Genomic DNA, 18,926 nt, shown 5'->3' on the forward strand with positions numbered 1-18,926 from the left:
CCAATTATATTAGTGTTTTGCCAAACTCAAAGGTATGGTGCAACAGTGTTAGTAAAACATAAATACTTACAAATAATCATGTTTTTTCATTTAATTATGTATTTCATTTATTATGGCCAGTTGACTTTTTTAACTTGTTCTGGTTCAGTATAATGCCTTTGTTCAGTGATGGATTTTTAAGACATGTACTGCAGTTTTAATGTTTTACAATTTTTGCACTCATTTAGAGATCCCTTTTGCTGGTCTCTCATTTTGCATTGATCAGTGTCAGCCTTTCTCGTAATTTTTCAGTATACATCTTTTTCCATTCTACCATATTTTACACAAATCATTGCCAAATCTGAGTAATGACAGCTAGTTAGCAAATTAAAAAATAAAGTGAATTGTCATTTCTCAGACCCTTTATAACTACATCATAAGGACAAGGGTAACTGTACTAATATGTTTAAAGGTATTACATTTGTAAATTATTTGCTTATGGAAATTGTGTACTAATAGGAACTTCACCCTGGGGATCACTTTAGTGGCTTTCCTTGGCAGGGGCACTGGGAACTAATTTTGGGCAGCATGATGCCAGGGAATCTTCTTGGGCTAGGCTTACATAGGCTCCAGGGCCGTTAGCCTAGTACACACCTATGAACCTATAAAATGTATTACTTTCATTCATTACATCTACGCACATCTTTAAACGCAAGCTGTTTCTGGTCTGTGTCTGGCTTCACAAAGTTGAAACCTCATTTCCATATGTAAACTCATGATGTGTATATGCATATGATACATGTGCCCCATGTGTCTATACAGACACATGCATGCTTACATTTAGTTTGCTTTCCTGTTTTCTAGACTTGCATCACCATAATTATTTTGCTCATTGAGTGACTGTGTGTGAGCTTTTTTCCTTGTTTTTTCTTGGTTTCAGTGTTTTCTCAGCTGGACTTCTCCAGTGATGCAACACAAAATTAAATAAGTAAACAAATATTAACAACTGCTATTACCATGCATTTATTTATTAGTTAAATATTAAAGTGTCTAAGTAACATCTTTGTATGGCTTTCCAGTTGCCAGAAATGAGTTACTGTTTAAAAAAAAAAAGGACTAGGATTGATTTTTGGCTGTTTTAGAAATGCAGTTGCATAATGATCTGTCATAGATTTGTTGGCAAGGGCCCTGCTGTTTTAAATCTTGGGCACATCTGCTTTGGTTCAAGTTCTCTGTGCAAGTTTCCTTTATCTAGGTTAATTATCCGTATCAGAGGTTCCTAATCCTACATTAGAGGTACTTGCATACTGCGGATATGACCATGTCAGAACTAGATTTAATTTGTCAACAGCAGAAAGTCAGATGCCCGGGTCAATCTTCTCGTCAACAAATCATGAGACAGCAAAGCCTATAACTGAATGATCCTTTCTGAGCTGCTTCCGGCTAACTGAGCGATATACTGAAGAAAAGTTTTGCAGTTTGATATCTGTTCAGATCTGCTGTCAAGGCATCAAAATTAAATGTTAGAGATTCTGAATGCTCTGCATAGTTTCATGCTGCTACTGCTCATAACTGTGTAAACCCATTTTTTTTTCTAGTGATCCTTTTATTCAGGAGCACTCTGAGTTACTTGTTTATACTGCGGTGGTGCTGCTGCGGTAGCGTTGTCGCCTCGCAGTGAGATGTTGTCCTGTTTGATTCTCAGCTAGAGCGTCTTCTGTGGAGACGTGCGTGAATGGGCATACCTTCGTTGAAGGTTGTGCATCAGGGCTGGCAACTCGGCATGTAAAAATCTACTGCCAATCATTAGCGGACCGGAGTTCCACTGTGGCGACCCCTAACCGGGAAAAGCCGAAAGACGCAACAACGCTGAGTTACTTGTTTAGAGTGATAAAGTATGGAATATGGAAGAGAAAACGCTCACTCATTTTTAACTTGTCTTAATAAAAGTTCATATTCGGATTTTGGTTGGCTTCGATTGTCCTCTTGTATCCTCCTTATGTGACTTATGGAATATGGAAGCTGACTGAATCTAACTCCGTGTAAATTTATGCCTTAGTCGGATTTCTAAAATGGCAAACCTCATAAATGTTCCATTAAGAGTTAATGAATATTTGCCTGATACTGATTTATGTATGGACTACAAACACCCACGTAAAGGTGAGGGGAGGTAGAATGTTTGATGAGAAACATCACTTTCTGGAGTTTCTGACTAAATGGGGGTTGAACTCTGATTTAATTCTCCAGCACACTTTCCTTTTGTTTCTCAAATTTCTCTTGCCTTTTTACTGCCTCCCTCTGGTACACTCAACGTTTTCTAAACGTGATATTTGTTGTCTAAAGTTATAGTTCAACTCTGGACATGAAGCCTTGCAAATGAAAGGATACTAAATAAAACCTTAGAACAGTGCAGCATGTGTCGTGTTTGATTTGGCATGAAAAACGTTATATAATTTCTTGTCCATTTGTGTTTCTTGTGTCCTATATGCATTATTAAAGAAAACTAAATACCTGCATGTCAGTGTGCATTCCTGAACATGTCAGCTAAAATGATTCCATTTTCTTTTAAATTATTTTCTGTTTTGATAGGGGGCTCTACATTTCTTCCAATGTGCCTTGATAAAATGAAGTTTATATATTTTTTGTGTACCCTTTGCTTGTCATAGTATTTCTGGCTGCATTACTTCTGCAACTGTAGTGGGGCTTCTACTTTCTTGCATTCAGTCAAAGCATATTCTCTTGCATGCATGAGCCTCATCTTTTACTGCAAGTTGTAAAACCCTAGGTGGGTTCCACATGGATTAAAAGGTGAAATTAATTTGGCAACATAACCGTTCAGCTTAAGGACAAAAATTTCTGTAAAAAAGAAGGCATGGTCTCCCATCCACGGATGTGGTAATTTGGGAAAAAAATAGATGTATGCACACTTCAAGAAAATCTGGTTGGAGCATAACCCAGTGCTAGTTTTCCATAGTGAAGTACATTTTCTTATTTTTGATTAAAGTTACAGGAGGAATGCTGTACTGTGGAAACAATAGCATATCAGTATAGGAAACTAGGGGAAAGTGTTGGTAGGATACATGGTCATAAACGCACTACGTTCCAGCACCTCGGGATGTGAGACAGTCCCTCCCTTCTGTTATAGGTATAAAGTGGATTCCTAGTAATAATGTGAATTTTAATTAAACTGCTTTTAAATATGAAAAACGACAATGCAAAACTAAGAAAGGATCATTGCAGAAAACAGCAGACCCATGTGATATTGTAAAACACTGTAGTAAAACCACAGCAGGATAAAACAATGATCACAAAAAAAAATACAATTTTTACGATTCACGTCTGTTCTCTAAACCCTAGACTAAATAAATTGTTTTTTTTTTTTGGAAGGTTTCACCTTCTTGTACACCTCAGTGTGAGAGGAGGGGGTCCAAATTAATATATATCTTGTGAGATTACATTAACTTCTAATGAACACATAACCCTGTAGTAAGTATGTAGTCGGTACTACCCAAGTGAAGTACTTCTGGCTTCCACTATGAGTGGACAGAAGCAAATGAAATCAGGACTGGAATCCCTGAACTGCATTCACCAAAAGCATTTTACAGAAAAGCACCTCCCCACGTGAAGGGTAAGCCACTGCCCAGACCCCCTAACTTTTATATAACAACTTGGTGGTCACATTTACTCAAAAAGGGGAAATCTCGCCCAAAAAGGGAGTCCCTTCTGACAACTAAATGACGGCAATTTCCTATGGAGGAACTCTTATCAGCGAGTTGAAGCTCAAGAGTCCAAGCATTGTCCACCAGCAGGGTAACCTTATTTCAAAGATTCATGATGTGCTGTTTATATTCGACTAGCCCCATGGTAATTTTACATGGCTCGATTTTTAAAATTCCCCAGACTGCATATTTGGTATCTTATTTTAAATGTTTGTTTCATTGAACAATGCATAAATCCTGCATTCCATCCTGCACATATATGCATGTATAAATCTACAATGAGTTTGTGTAAACTGTTCTTGTATGTGTGAGTTCCTTTTCATAGACTGCTTATAACTTGCAATAAAAATGCAAACCTGGAGAGAAGTGATTCCGTAAACACGGGTATATAAAAGTACATATGTACAAACATTTGTAAGTATATGCACGCACGCCCTCACAAAGTTATTTGTACCCTTTAGAGGACCGGCTGTGAGGATTCATACCCGTTTAGAGATGATAGGAAAACTGCTGACCAATGTAGGAAGGGTATAGTTTGCTGTCGGCAAGTTGCGAGTGACAAAGCATGACAACTGGATTACTGAAAGACACCATGAATGTGTTGAGCTTTTCCTATGTGCTGCTTTTACTTCTGCTTTACAAATTGTTAAAGTAAATGCACTGAGGAACTTGAAGCTGTAATCCTTATTGGAGGGGAAAAAAGCTAAAACAGTGGAGTGACCTGCAACACAGACTTTGTCTGAAACTGGATGAGGGGAACACGTTTTTTGCTTAATTAAAGCTATTTGCCTTTGAATGACCGTGGGGAAGGAAGTGCAGAATATGTATGGAATTGTAGGCTAGTTTTAAAGTGATAAGTTTCACTATCATTTTAAATATACACATGACAAAAAAAATTAGTCGACATCAAGCATTTGTTTCATTTTAGGAAACTGTATGCGCTGTGGCTGAAGCCCTCACACTGACCCGTTGTTCCTGAGAACCTCCCGTTTTGCGTATTTGCTTTTTGTCACAAATATAATTGCTCCGTAGTTGCTTTTACATGCTGTTGACATGTTACTATATCTAAGCTTGCTTTATCACCGGTACTGTGTGAGGTTGTGGCAGATGGAGAAACTAATAAGGCAGTTTTATTATCACTTTCCCTTTTCTGAGTCTGCAACTCCCAGAGATTTTCAGTGATCTGGGAGCAAATGATTTGCAGCCCACTTGTATAAATATTTTTGTTGTATTTTTTTTATGTACAGATATTAATTCTTGCATAAAATTACTAGGATTTGGAAATAGTTCATAGGTTAAATACTAGGCTAACTGCTGTTGTAGTGATTTTTAAGCCTAGTCAATTTCCCTTTTAAAAGCGAGTCCAAACCACTGTACTTTTGTATCTGTAAGGCTAACAGCTTAACCATTAGATTGACCCCTTCTTTCTATTTGTAGATGTGAAGTTTTGCTTCTCATAAACCAATTTTTTGTTGTACTGACAGTGTGTACCGTCACATATCCCATTGTTATATTTGTACACATTGCCCAGAAGGGATTTAGTTACCTGATTTTCAATAAATAGGGTGCTATCTTTGAGTAGGCAAGATGTGCATACCTGTGTAAAAGTCTGCCTCATTATGAGGACCGTAACTCATTTTGAGTCGAAGTCCACGTTCCTAGTAGTTCCACATCAAAAAGCTCTGCCAGGCATTTAACGTTAAGACTTTTTAAAAGGATAACCATAGTAATAGTGAATCATATTAATTCATCAAAAAATGCTTTAACTTACAATAAATTTTAGCCATCCTATGAGCTTCTTAGGTGAACTTGTCAATAAGTTATTAATTGCTCTTTATTTAGTCCATTTGTTGCACATCGAGAAGCACTATTATGCATTTTGGCGACAGAGGGGGGTGAGAGCTATGAAAACGGATTTAGGTCCTAGTGAGCCAGGCATACTCCACGAAGTGAGAGAGACTGGAGATCTAGTTAGGGTTTGTAGTTCTGGGGAGTGTGCCTACTGTGGATAGTTCTGGAACACATACATGTCAGTTTTCTGCCTTACTGAGTACAGAGCTTAATGTATGCTTTTTCTGGCTTCCAAAAGCAACTTTCTCAAGCTACTCATCTTACCCCTATGCTGCATTCCAGCTCCAGCAGCAGACTGAGGATTTTTAGCTGCTTATTTTATTCCCCTTACTACAAATCCTGCTATGTTGGAACATTGGTTAAGAGTTTGTGCTCCATTCCGTGACTCATGTAAGAGGACATAACTCAGCATGAACAAACTCCAGTGACCTTACAGAGGGGTCTCGTTATCGGATAGAGGTCCTTGACCCTCCATTACTGAGATGTTTTAATGGAACAATTAACCTGGATTCCCAGATGGGAATATGATGTAGAGGAATGGAGCTCTGTCTTACACTTGGTTTACAAGTGTAGATAGTAGAAAAGACAACTCGGGACGCACATGCAGACTGAAGAGGATACCAGTATGGATGAACACCACTTGGGACGCACATGCAGACCAAAGAGGATACCAGTATGGATGAACACCACTTGGGACGCACATGCAGACCGAAGAGGATACCAGTATGGATGAACACCACTCGGGACGCACATGCAGACTGAAGAGGATACCAGTATGGATGAACACCACTTGGGACGCACATGCAGACCAAAGAGGATACCAGTATGGATGAACACCACTTGGGACGCACATGCAGACCGAAGAGGATACCAGTATGGATGAACAGTACTGAGATGGTTATATGAGCACTCTTGTCCTGGAGGGATGTGTAATCCAGTACAAGTAAACTGTTGGGTAGCCAGCAGTCTGGCTTAAGCTTGTATGGTCAATGGAGACATTAAAGTGTGAAAGGACTTGGTCTGCACTGTAGTCAGGAAGTGGCTTTTGGAACTATCCAGCTGCATTAGGCACAGCATAATTGTACCATGTCTGTGGACTACCACAAGTACAGGTGAATGAGAGCCCAAAGAAAGTGATGTCTGAGAAGACTTCTGTTTAAAATTCAAGGAGAGACTGGATTTGTGCTAATGGCTATCATGTAGATCAAAAGCATGTACCATACCGCAAAGATGAGCACTTATTTAAAACAAATTTAGTACAAAAAGCAAGTGGGGCAGTGGTGCAATCGGGGAATATTTCCATTCAAGAGTGCAGTTTTCAGTCAAGAGTTGCAGTGTTTTAGTTCTCCAATCTTTATGTGGAGTCTGAATGTGGTAATCCTCAGAACTGCCCATTGGTGGGTGACGGTGTGCCTGTTATGTGACAGGCTGTTGCCATAAGTGGAAGTTTCTCTTTGTTGTAACCACTGAATGCTAGGATAGATTCTGCTTTCCTCTGACCCTAAATTGGATTACATGAATAATAACTGATGAACAAATGTGTTCCATTCTATGAATATCGAAGCACTGAAAAGACTGTTGGACAAAATGTTAAGTGAAAAGAAATGTACTTTGTACTGTGGATTGTACAGCTCATGAAAAGTGGACCATACAAGAGAGTTGCAGTATAAAAGGAAAAGAACTGTGAGAGTAACCATAACTGAGCTGTAGAAGACAAAAGTCACAGTGAGAGATGGCTGCAGAATAGATGTCTTCAAAAGGAATTTATTTCATGTCTGGTTATATGAAAACACTTTATTGTGTAAGAGGTAGAGACCACAAACTTCAAGGCTGGCTATACTACACTGAATATTTCAGTTTTCTCCACACTGACTAACTACGTTCTCTGCACCACAGACTGGATGCTGCTAAAAAGCATTACTTGGACTTGTTTTGTAGTGTGTAATATGAAAATATATTTTTCACCCAGAGGAGATATAAGATTTCTACATGATTTTGGAGGGATGCGTCTAAACCTATAGCTACAGTGGATGAATGTATTTTGGTACATGACAATTGAGTGGCAAAAGATGGTTTACAGAGAAGTCTGAAGATAGTCGTAGACTTTAATGGCCAATAAATGGATCTGGGACGGTATAAAAAATGGTGACTTACTGGGCATCCAAAATTCTTTCTAAAGTAGCCCTATCACGGGCTAACTAAATGTTGACTGTGTTGTGTGATGGACTGAGTTCCTCCTGTCTTTGCACCCATTGAATTCCGTGAAAATCTTTGTCTTCCTGTGACCCTGAAGTAGATGAGCAAATTGTGAAGAATGAATTCCTTATGGTCAGTGGTGGTATTTTGGTCCTTGTTTTATCTTTTAGATCTTGTCCTTTGTTAATGAGAGCTGTTGCACAAGAGGTGATGCTCCATTCTGTGGTTCATGAGTTGATGCTCCATTCTGTGGTTCATGTAAGGTGGCGTTTAGTTAATGAGGGCAAACTGCAGTGAAAGTACTGAAGGACACTGTTTTCCGAAAAGAACATTGCTAGCTGTGCTTTTTCAGGTAGACTGTTGTAGGGACACTTGCCTCTCCCTATAATGAATGTGTCTGAACACTATATGAAGTCACAAAATAATTTCTGAGACTGCTATGTCATGGACAGGACAAAAATCAGAGTTGCAGTAGCCCTCTAGGAAATTGGAGTTAGAGTGGAGTTGGGTTGTGTGTTCGAAGAGGTTCGTTTCTATATTTCCACGAGTTTGCCCTCTAGGAAATAACCATATGTGACTGAAATCCAGAATTTTTTTAGCCAAATGTGATATCACCATATTTCTATTTGTCCAGATGTTCTTGGCTTGCCATATACCCTTCGACAATCCTAGAATGAGACTTTTAGAACTATATGAAGAGCTTATGATACCTGGTCTAATACTGAGAGTGCAACTTTAAGAAGCTTTTCAGTGGATGTTCCTCTTGTGGGTTCAATGTATCCAAACACATGGAGAAGGGGGCACATCACTGCTAACAGCAGTTGAAAGTTTTTTTCAGCACAGTAGCTGTGGAATTCTTGTATCCAAACCAAGTTTTGGCTAGATTGTTCTCCATCCGTAGTGTACAATCCACAGAAACATAGACTTCGGAGAGGTGCAAAAAGCCATGTGGCTGTAACTGACCTGCTCTCTCTCATGTACGTGGTATACAAATACCAGTTACTGAATATGTATTGCAAAGGCTTGGTTATGTTTCCTTGAACGAAAATTTTGAGGGAATATTTGGTGTTGTAAACCAGATTAATTCTTTACAATCTGTTTAGAAAGAAGAACATGCTTTGCAAGCGCACCTCTGCAGTGTTTGTTTTGCTTTATTTGATAAATTGACAAGAAATTGTGGTTACACAGTTGTTGAAAAGAGAATTTCTATGAAAACTGAGGGAAGCTGGATTTAGATGCTATGCTACAGGCTCTCATCCATTTATATTTTATATAGTGGACCAAAGAGACAAAACATGAATTATTTTCTGAAGGCTGAACGGTCAGGGGTAGATATTATGCCTATGACTAACCCTGGCTTCAAATAACCTGGAATTGATTTCTCTCGGTCTCAAGGCATTAAATAGGAAACATTTCACTGTAATTTTTTTGCCTAAATGAAAACCTCTGTGTTAAATCAATTCTATACAGGAATACAAGTAAATCTGTCACTTTCCTTGAGAACTGCAGACCTGCTGTAACAGTGTGGTGAATATCAAGGCCAGGAGATCAAGAAATGCAGCAGCTGCACCTGTTCAAATGTAAAGGTAAATAACTAGTGTTCCAACCACAAAATGCTGCTGCAAAGGACAAACAAAAAAGCATGTCATGTACACATTCTGTTAAATACATTACTTGTGTTAACTTTGTCTTTACGTTATTAAAAGCAACATTATACTGGGGCACAACAGGATAAGAAGTTTCTTTCATTTGTTAATGCAGCCGTAATAGCTTAAGTTATTTAGCTGAATGAGTTGTTTTGTTTTTCAGTGAATCATGAGAGCCCAGTTGTCCTAGTCTTACACCTGACCATCTTATTGTGCTGCTTTTAGGTTTATCTTTAATAGTGGCAGGGGGCAAAGCCTTGAGTTTGGGGGGGGGTGAGGTGAGGCCTTGCGTCAGTATAATCTGTTTGTTAAACTAATTTACCTGAGGGAGATGCACACTAATCTACCTGAGGGAGATGCACAGCCTTGCCTACAGAAGTCTGTTTTTCGCTGAGGGGGAAAAATGACATCTGATTTTGAGCTGCTGATGTTCTCTCTCTACACTGAATTTTGTCTGTATATTCTAAAGATAAATCACTTGACTAAGAGGGGAATTTCGTCAATAGGCAACAAAGGTGAAGCCCTCACACACAGTTGTCTGTCTGAATAATTGCTTCTTTTTGATAACTTGTCCATAGAAGTCATGAACATGAGGGGTAGACAAAATGTGCCCTTAGAGTCCTTGTTCACTAGGAAAGTATCTAACTAAATGCCAGAAATACAGAGACAACCCCGTATAAATTCAGGGACTAGTAGTCCTGCACAAACTGCAGCGCTGAACTCCTGCTGTTGAAGTACTTCCTCTAAGATGACCAATTTTGAACTGGTTATTAGCTTATTGCACAGATCCATTTTCAGGCTCACCCTGGAACACAAAATTAGTGGTACAGTAAGTAAACACCAAAAAAGGTTTACAAACATTCAGTCTTGAGGTATGTAGTTAATGCTTCTAACCACAACAATTTGTAAACCATACTTAAATACTCATATGGCCCCTACAGTTTCCATACTAGGATAGGAAATCAATTCACTGTTCCACGGCCAGGATGGAATATTCATGCCTTCCCTGGAATCCGAAGCTGAACTTTTGGACAAAGTTTCCTTTCCATCACCCTGACATAGGAGTTCCAGAGGAGGCTGAGGGGCATGTACTTCCTCTGCAAATGGCACTGAAACTACTCTTTTTTTTTTTTTTTTTTTTTTTTTTTTTTTTTTTTTCTTAAAAAAAAAAAAAAGGGTGGGGGGGCATCCCCTTCAACTTGCCAATCTGGAGGTATCCACCTTCCACACTTTTCGAGGCCTGTTTCTAGGACACCCTAGTTTTAATGGATCTCCTCCATTTCTGCAGCCTTGCCACAGCAGAGTTGTTCTGTCAGAGTCTACCAAGCCCGAATCCAGGACACAGAATCAAACACCAGACCCTAGCAAATAAACATGACTGTCACAATGCTGGCATATTCATGTATTAATCAGGCGATGGTTCCTGTGGGGTGGTGACGTTTTGTATACCATAACAGGATAATTGTATTCGGATGTTCATACCAGCATTGATTAAGTTGAAGCAATTCATAAATGTAACTTGGTTTCATTAATTTATTAACCAGGTTAACTTGGAGGTGGGGGTGTAAGTGATGTAATGCTCCTGGAGTGCCCCTTAAATATGATTGTCTCACAGTAAGGCATGCAAGTAATGTCTGAGAGAACCAAACTCTGAAAAACAAATAAATATAATCTGTATGCAATTCATAGTCAACATTTTCTATTGAACTGCTGGTCAGTCTTCAAAAATGTCCGACAGTATAAAAGTATAACTAACAAACTTGATGGACCAGTCAGACTGAAAATATTTCTTTTTCTGCCTTGGCTGTCATTTGTCTGCTAACAGTATATTTATGTCCAACTTATCCTGCGTCACCTACATGTTTGCGAGCACTTCTTGCATGAATAACCGTCTGAAAGCTATATGCTACAAGTTAATATAGTGCTTTCTCAAATAACTTTAGTGATTTTACATCTGGGAGTATCATAAGGTCATACCCTGTTCAAAATTCTGCTGTCATTTTTTTTCTACTATAAGTATATTTCTAGCTGGAAATCTCAGGAGTTTACTTTTGTTTACAAGACAGCAGTTTAATTTATGAAAAACATTTCAGTGTACCACACACTGAATTTGGATTTATTTCTTTAGCAGTTACAGATGAGAGATGTCCACAAGACTACAGAGTTAAAATCCTCAGAACAGGATTTTTTATGTAATGAAGCTTTTGGAGTTGATTTCAATGTGGGTAGTGATACCACATCAGACTATAGTCCACTTAAACCAGTGGCTCCAGCATGCACTAGCCTGAGATGCACTTGTTATGTAGATAACCTGCCTGGCAAGGCCAGGAGTCCTATTCAGAAATTAAGTGACTTCAGTCTTCAGCAGAATTTTTTTTATATCAGAGTTCAAAAAACACCTTTATTAAAATCACGCATTTTGAAAAATGACTGATCCACATACATTAACAGAAATATAAATATATATATATATATATATATATATATATATATATATATATATATATATATATACACACACTAGACCACACAGTACTTTAAATCTAGGTATACAATATCAACATTACTTCTGAATATGTCTGTAAATAGGTTCATAGGTTTATACTAGGCTATCTGCCCTAAGGCATTTATAAGCCTAGCCCAAATTTTTGTGGCTTACGCCACCCCTTATATGAAAAATTACTGTGCCCATTAGTTTGTTGTGCCTCTGTCCAGCAGTGACACAGAGATGATTCCCGGGGTAAACCTACGATCTCCCATCCACAGGTGTAGATTTCTCTTGAACAGAGTCAGCGAGGTGCTCTGCCTCACATGGACTGGGATTTTATTCCACAGCATAGGGAGTCTGAGTGATAAATCTATCCCTCCAGCACGTCCTATTTATATCCATGCTAAGGTTTAAGTCGCTTGCTCTAGTGGTTTTGGTGGATTTGGATTTTTTGAGGTGGAGCATGTCCATTAATTCCGGGTTGGACATGGCCTTGTATGTCAGGCACATGTCACCTCTGAGCAGATGGTATGCGACTGAATAGAGCTGGAGTTTCTTCAATCTGGCAGCATATGACATATTTTGGAGTCCCTTTATCCTTTTGGTGAGGAACTTTTGGGGTCTCTCCAATTGCTGCAGATGTCGGGTGAGATACATCCCGAATGGGGCATTGTACTCGATCATTGGTCTGATAAGTGAAGAGTACAGGGGAACAATGACCTCACTAGATCTGGATGTGAATCCCTTCATGATCAGGTGGGCAATGTAGAAGGTCTTTCTAACCACTTCAGCAACGTGAGTGTCAAAAGAAAGGCCACTGTCAACCTGGGTCCCCAGGTCCCTGATAACCTCTTCTGTGCTTAGTGGATTGCCACCTATATGGTAGCTTGGGGTTACCTTGTTTTTCCCGAAGGGTATGACTATACATTTTTGGTGTTTAACTTCAGGCCATGGCTCTGGCACCAGCTATCTGTTTCCGTGAGTCCCTTCTGAAGGATATCCGTGTCCGATGCACTTTCCACTATGGCGCCCAGTTTGCAGTCGTCTGCAAACTTTGTCAGCCAAAGTCCTCCCATGTTGGCCTGTACTTCTGAGAAGTAGATGCCAAACAATAGGGGCCAAGGACCGAGACCTGTGGGACACCACTTGTGACCGGCTTGGAGTCTGACACAGCGCCAGCAACTCTAACCCTGTGGGTTCTGTCCTTAAGCCAGTTTGCAACCCATCTTGTAACATATGGGTTTACATTTAAGCTGGTAAGTTTTTCTACAATACCCGAGTGGGGTATTGTGTCGAAAGCCTTTGCAAGGTCAAGGTAGGCTGTATGGACTGCCTTTCCCTCATCAATGGCCTTGGTGACTGTTTAGAAGAAGTCGACCAAGTTCAAAAGGCATGATCTTCCCTTGACAAAGCCAAACTGGGTCGGGTCCAATGTCTGCAAGTCCCTATATCTTTGTTTATGAGCTCCATTATGATCCTCTCCATAGCTTTGCAGACTAGACTTGTTAAGCTTATGGGGCGGTAATTACCAGGGTCCGTGAGGCGCCTTTGTGGAGTGGGACCACAGTTGCCGACGCCACTCCTTGGGCACGTATCCTGTGGTAAGGCTGAGATTAAACAGCTGCCTTATGTGCGGGTTTAATTCCTCATTTAGCTCGTGTAGCACACAGCCGGGGACACCATCCGGTCCCATTGATGCTGTGTTTTAGCTTTAGAGAGAGCAGCTTTCACCTGCACATTTGAGATGTCCGGGAGGCTACACTCGGCTGGGATAGTTATCTCTCCTTTAGGGGAGAGGGGTGAAGTTTGCACTGAACCTGTCTGCCAGTATGTTGGCAATGTCTGTGGGTTCAGTGATTTTTGTATCATTTTGGACTAATTCTGAGCATATCTGGGAGTTTCCACCCAGGTTCCTAACATAGCTGAAAAAGGCCTTATGATTGTCCTTTGAATCCATGGCAATTTTTCTCTCAAAATTGGCCTTAGTTGATTTTATGAGTGCTTGTCATTTTTTACGAATAATGATCAGGGGTGACTTCCCTTTTATGGATTTTGTTCTATCATGTAATAGCTTTCTCCTCTTATTGTAAAGTTTGTTAATGGCTGGGGTCCACCAGACTGGACATTTGCCCTTTGTGGAAAGAGTCTTGGTTTTATTTGGGATTGCCTGATCCATGCAGTCCTGGAGGTGTTCATAGAAGGCATTTGTAATGGCTTCCGAGCTTGGGTTGTGGTTTCCTCTGGCTCAGGGGCCTTGAAGGATACCACACCAGTCTTGAGTAGTGTGAAGTTTGCTTTAGAGAAGTTCTTCACTATGGTCTTTTTTGTTTGGGGTGGGGCGGGATGTGGATTTCCAGTGAGATTAGTTTATGATCAGATCTCACCAATGAGGGATATACTTCCGGTGTGGAGCATTCTGTCCCCATGTTTGTGACAATGAGATCTAGTATATTTTCTCCTCTCATGGGAACAGTGACTAGCTGTTCCATGGCATTTGAATTTATGAACTCCAGGAACCGTTGGGCTAGAAAGTTAGGGCTTGAGTAATGTTCCCAGTCTATATTCGGGTAGTTGAAGTCACCCAATATGATGGTGTTTGGAGATACATTTATACCCTCCAGTGTCTTCAGGAAGGCTGTGTGGGGTTCCTGAGTTTGAGAGGGTGGCCTGTAGCATGCTACAATTTGTAGAGCAGTTTTGCCTATGGTTAGTTGCACCTGGATGGTTTCCGAAGCTTGGTGCGTTGCCACCAACCTGGAGGTGTGGGTATCCTTTATGAATATGGATACACCCCCTCCTTTTGTGGTGTGGTCCGGGTTTTGGGGCTGGAACGCATGATATGAGGTAAAACCTAATAGTGCCGGGGTGCTCTCAGGAGCCTTGAACCAGGTTTCAGTTACAGCACAGACATCAATGTTCTCCATATTGAGAAGGGCCTCGAGTGCGTCCATTTTGAGATTTAGACTTCTGGCATTGAGCAGCATTACCCTCAGTTTCTTCCCATTTTTGTTTTCTAGGGTGGTAGGTTTAGAATTTGAGCCTTGCCTAAAAAAGGCACTATGGGGGTGGCAAGAGCCTTAGCCAATATCCGGAATCCCAGGGGTGACAGGTGCAAGCCGTCCCTTGCGAAGCAGCATGGCTTGTCAAGTATGTCATCCCAGGCAGACAGACACTGGATCCCCTTTGAATGACACCAGACATTAAGCCAATTGTTAAAGCTGATCATCTTGTCTCTATATTGTGGCATCATTCTTGGTGAAGGAAGGATACTGCTCAGGGTTAGGGTCATACCTGCCTGGGCTACATAATCAGAGAGCTCCTCTATGTCTCTTTTCATGTAGTCCAGGGAGGTACGTCTCAGGTCGTTTACACCAGCATGGACAATGACTGTGTCATATTTGTACTTGCCGTGGAGTGACCCGAGTGCTTGTGTTATGTGGCGGATTCTAGCGCCCGATAGGCAGCTTACTGTGACCCTCTCCTTGTTCAGCCTGGTGAGTGGGACGTCAGTGTGTCTGACTATGGAGTCACCTATGACAAGTATGTTTGGTGTTGTATTTGGCCTTAAGGGCTGTGACTGCTTTGCACACTGCTTTTGTGGTTTATGTGTTGCTTGCGGGGTGTCTTGAGGTAGCAGTTGTTTGGGTGTCTGCTTTGGAGGCCTCTGCTGTTTAGGTAAATTTTTACTCAGAGCCTCCGAGTATGTCTTTGTGTGTTTGTGTTTGATTCAGTGGAGTGGTAGCATTATGTGAGGCTGGTTTTGTGGTGTGTGTAGTTGCCTTCTCCTCCTGTCTGGTCTTGCCAGTCCTGAGTTGAGAGAGCTCCGCCTCCAGTTTGGCTAAATAGCTGCATCTCTCGCAAGTATTTGTGTTATGTGGGAGGAGGAGAGGGTTGTCTGTGTACATGAGGCAGTTATAACATTGCCTCAAGATTCCCAGATTCACCAGCTGGACCGAGAGGAGATGTAATGGCTTTTTCAGGTACAATTCCAAAATACTTGTTTCCAACCCAGAAAGCCATTCTAAATTTTGGTATAATGTCACACTTATTTCAAGAGCAAAAAAACCTAGCTGGATATTTATATAAAAAAAAAAAAAAAATCAATCAATGTATTGTAAACTCTGCGTTTGTGTGGAGGGCAGAGCTTCCCACATTCTCCAAGCAGGATGATGCACCCTCTGCACCCCTTTACATGATGTACACTGAGGCTGCTACAAATTGGAAAAGGGGCAATTTCATCTGCAGTAACCTTATTGCATAGGAGCAAGTTGCAATTGGAGTCCTTAAATTACCATGAATTTTTTTATGAAACCAACCATAATCCATTTTATTCAATAAAATTACAAGTGATCTTGACATCTTGAACAAAAATGTTAAGCAAAAGCGAGTTGTGTGTTAACAGGTTGTTGTAGTTTGTCTTTCGGCTTTTCCCGGTAAGGGGTCACCACAGCGGAACTCCAGTCTGGTAATGCCTGGCAGTAGATTTTTATGAAACACTGAGGTGCCAGCTCGACGCTCAACCTTCAGTGAAGGCACGCCCATTTACGCACGCATGTCTTTCGAACGCTACCCAACCGCGGGGAGGACATGCAGACTCCACATAGAAGGCACTCCCAAGTCCAGCCGAGAATCGAACGGGTGAACCTCTTAATGTGAGATAACAACGCTACCGCTGTACCACAGCTGCATCCTTATGCGTTAGCTAAAAAATATAGCATTAACTCTTGGTACGTTTCCCTACTTAAACATAGGACTTTTCAGTGTAGCCTGTTTTACAGATCACCTCATGTAAGTTGAGGTTCTTACTGCTTTATATATCTTGTGTGATAATTGTCCTTGATTCAGATTTTTAATTATAATTCACATACTGTGTAGGACACTGCACATACATGTATGTCAAGGGGTGTAGTCTGGTTTTCCTAGACTCTGGAAATACCAAGTCAGGACAGCAGATCAACTGCAAGCACTGAAATTTATCATTTGCTAGCTAGGTTTGATGGTATGGTGTAGCAGACAGAACAAACATGGTGCAATTAAAGGAGGCTAATTTTGATGCGACTTATCCAAGTCTCAGTTTAATTTACCCCTCTAGCATCTCCTTCTCTATCATCAGATGCAACTTCTATGTAGAAGCATCAGTTTTAAGAGACACTTTAGAAATTTGAGGCATGTTGTCTCTTGTGCATTACTACCTTATGCTTTGTCTATGAAGACATTTTTAAATTGTTTCTTGGATTGCAATTGCAACACTCTTACAATACATTTTTACAAAATGTCCACTTTATTTTTGTGACATTAAGATGGTACTCTTGTACTAACATCGGAGGATGCTGTAAAGAATGAAGTGGCAGTCTTTAAATCCCGGGAGCTTTATAGAACACTTTCATACCAGAAGCCATGAAAGAAAGGTAATGCCACTTTATGCAGACCAAGACATGTTTTGATGTAAAACTGTGCAATTATAATGAACACCTTGAAAGCTGTTCTATAGAAGGTGTTTTTTTTTTAATCCAAAACGAATGCAACCCTCAACCATGTCCCATTGTTCCTTTAATCTTTGTAACATAAAGAAGATAAGGTCATGTTTCTAATGCCACTGTGTCATGTGACTATGATACCACAAGAGTAATGGAGAGGATTTTCTTTTTTAAAATGATGTAACCCTAAGCCCTACTTCCCCATCCAAGACGTACAGTAACAGCAGTAAAGCCCCTGCATGGGCGCACGTTCATCCCTACAGTCTCAGGATACTGTATTTAAACAATAAATTTAAATATAATAAGTTTGCTTGTGTGTGCATATGTATGCATGTATATTTACACACCTACATATATGATACATATATAATGTACAATATAAAATTATACGGTGTTTGACAAATATGGCCTTGATAAACAGACTATGGCTTTTGAGGGACATGGTTACAAAATATGTACCTTTAACCTTTGCAAATTTCTGCAGTGCAACATGTAAAGATGACTAGACCTGGTAGTGAAAGCTGTGGTACCCTTTATTATGCATCCCCCCACGGTGAGGTCTGTTTCTTGTACCATGGGTTCTGCTGCCCTTTAATGCATTTCGTAATGCAGTACTCAACCTCTACCCTTTCCAAGGGTGCCTGATTTGTTTACAGACTTCCTTATAGCACTATGCCTTGGTGCCTTCCTAATGTATCAATAGGTGACCTTGTGACATTAAAATTGTTCTAGACAGCCCTAAAGAAAAGCGCTTTTTTAATACAAGAGCTTTAAATTCTAAAACCCATGCAGTTAGAGATGAGGAGTATTTGTACAGGCTTATTTCAGTTATTTAATAAAGTATCTTCCCAGGTCTCAAATCAAAGTTCCAAAATCATATCACTGTGCCACAGTCACAGCAGGTCAGATGTGACTTCCATAATACTTCCATACTTACAGTTCTGATCATTGACCCAAACACCTTTTAGTTGCTTTATTCATGGCGTCCCCACTGTGACCAATTAGCAATATTGACAGCCAGCCTGCCCAGTTGTTCATCCTGTTAATCCCTGTAATCAGGCCTACCATTTTCTGATAACATTACCATGATGGGGCAACAAACCGTCTTCCACTTGTTGCATTACTGCAACAATCCCAACCCCACCAAGGAACTGGCAGTGTGTATACAACACTAGGTTTGAATACCAAAGCTTGGGAACCAAGTCCAGTAATGTCGGTACTAAATTAGAAGTCTGTCTCTCTCTACATTCAGATTTTGAATATGGAAAAATGCATCTGAACATTTGTATTTCTGAATCTATTCCAGCTGCTTGACGTTACTAGTAACTGGCAGAAAATGCAATGTGTTTTGTGGAACATAGTTTGTAATACAAGTTGTCAGAAACAAGAAAAAGCAGCCTGTATGCCATTCTTTGAACAGAAGAAAGTTTGAATTTGTTTTATTTATTAATGTTCCTGCTTTCTCACACAGATTGCTGACTTCACTTTAAAGTGATTATAAGGAAACTGATGAGGAAATGTTAGGGTGGAATCAGAATCGGTTAGAAGTCATAGTTGGTCACAGAATAAA

General features: G+C 40.2%; 1 protein-coding gene across 1 annotated transcript in view; it reads left to right on the forward strand.

Moving 5' to 3' along the window:
• EPHA3 (EPH receptor A3) overlaps window positions 1–18,926 on the forward strand; it is a gene marked incomplete in the record, with an annotated part of 1,122,317 nt that overhangs the window by 251,021 nt on the left and 852,370 nt on the right.

The sequence above is a fragment of the Protopterus annectens genome, chromosome 5.part0 (genome assembly GCF_019279795.1).
Source record: "Protopterus annectens isolate FY-2018-M chromosome 5.part0, PAN1.0, whole genome shotgun sequence".
Taxonomy (NCBI): Eukaryota; Metazoa; Chordata; order Ceratodontiformes; family Protopteridae; genus Protopterus; species Protopterus annectens.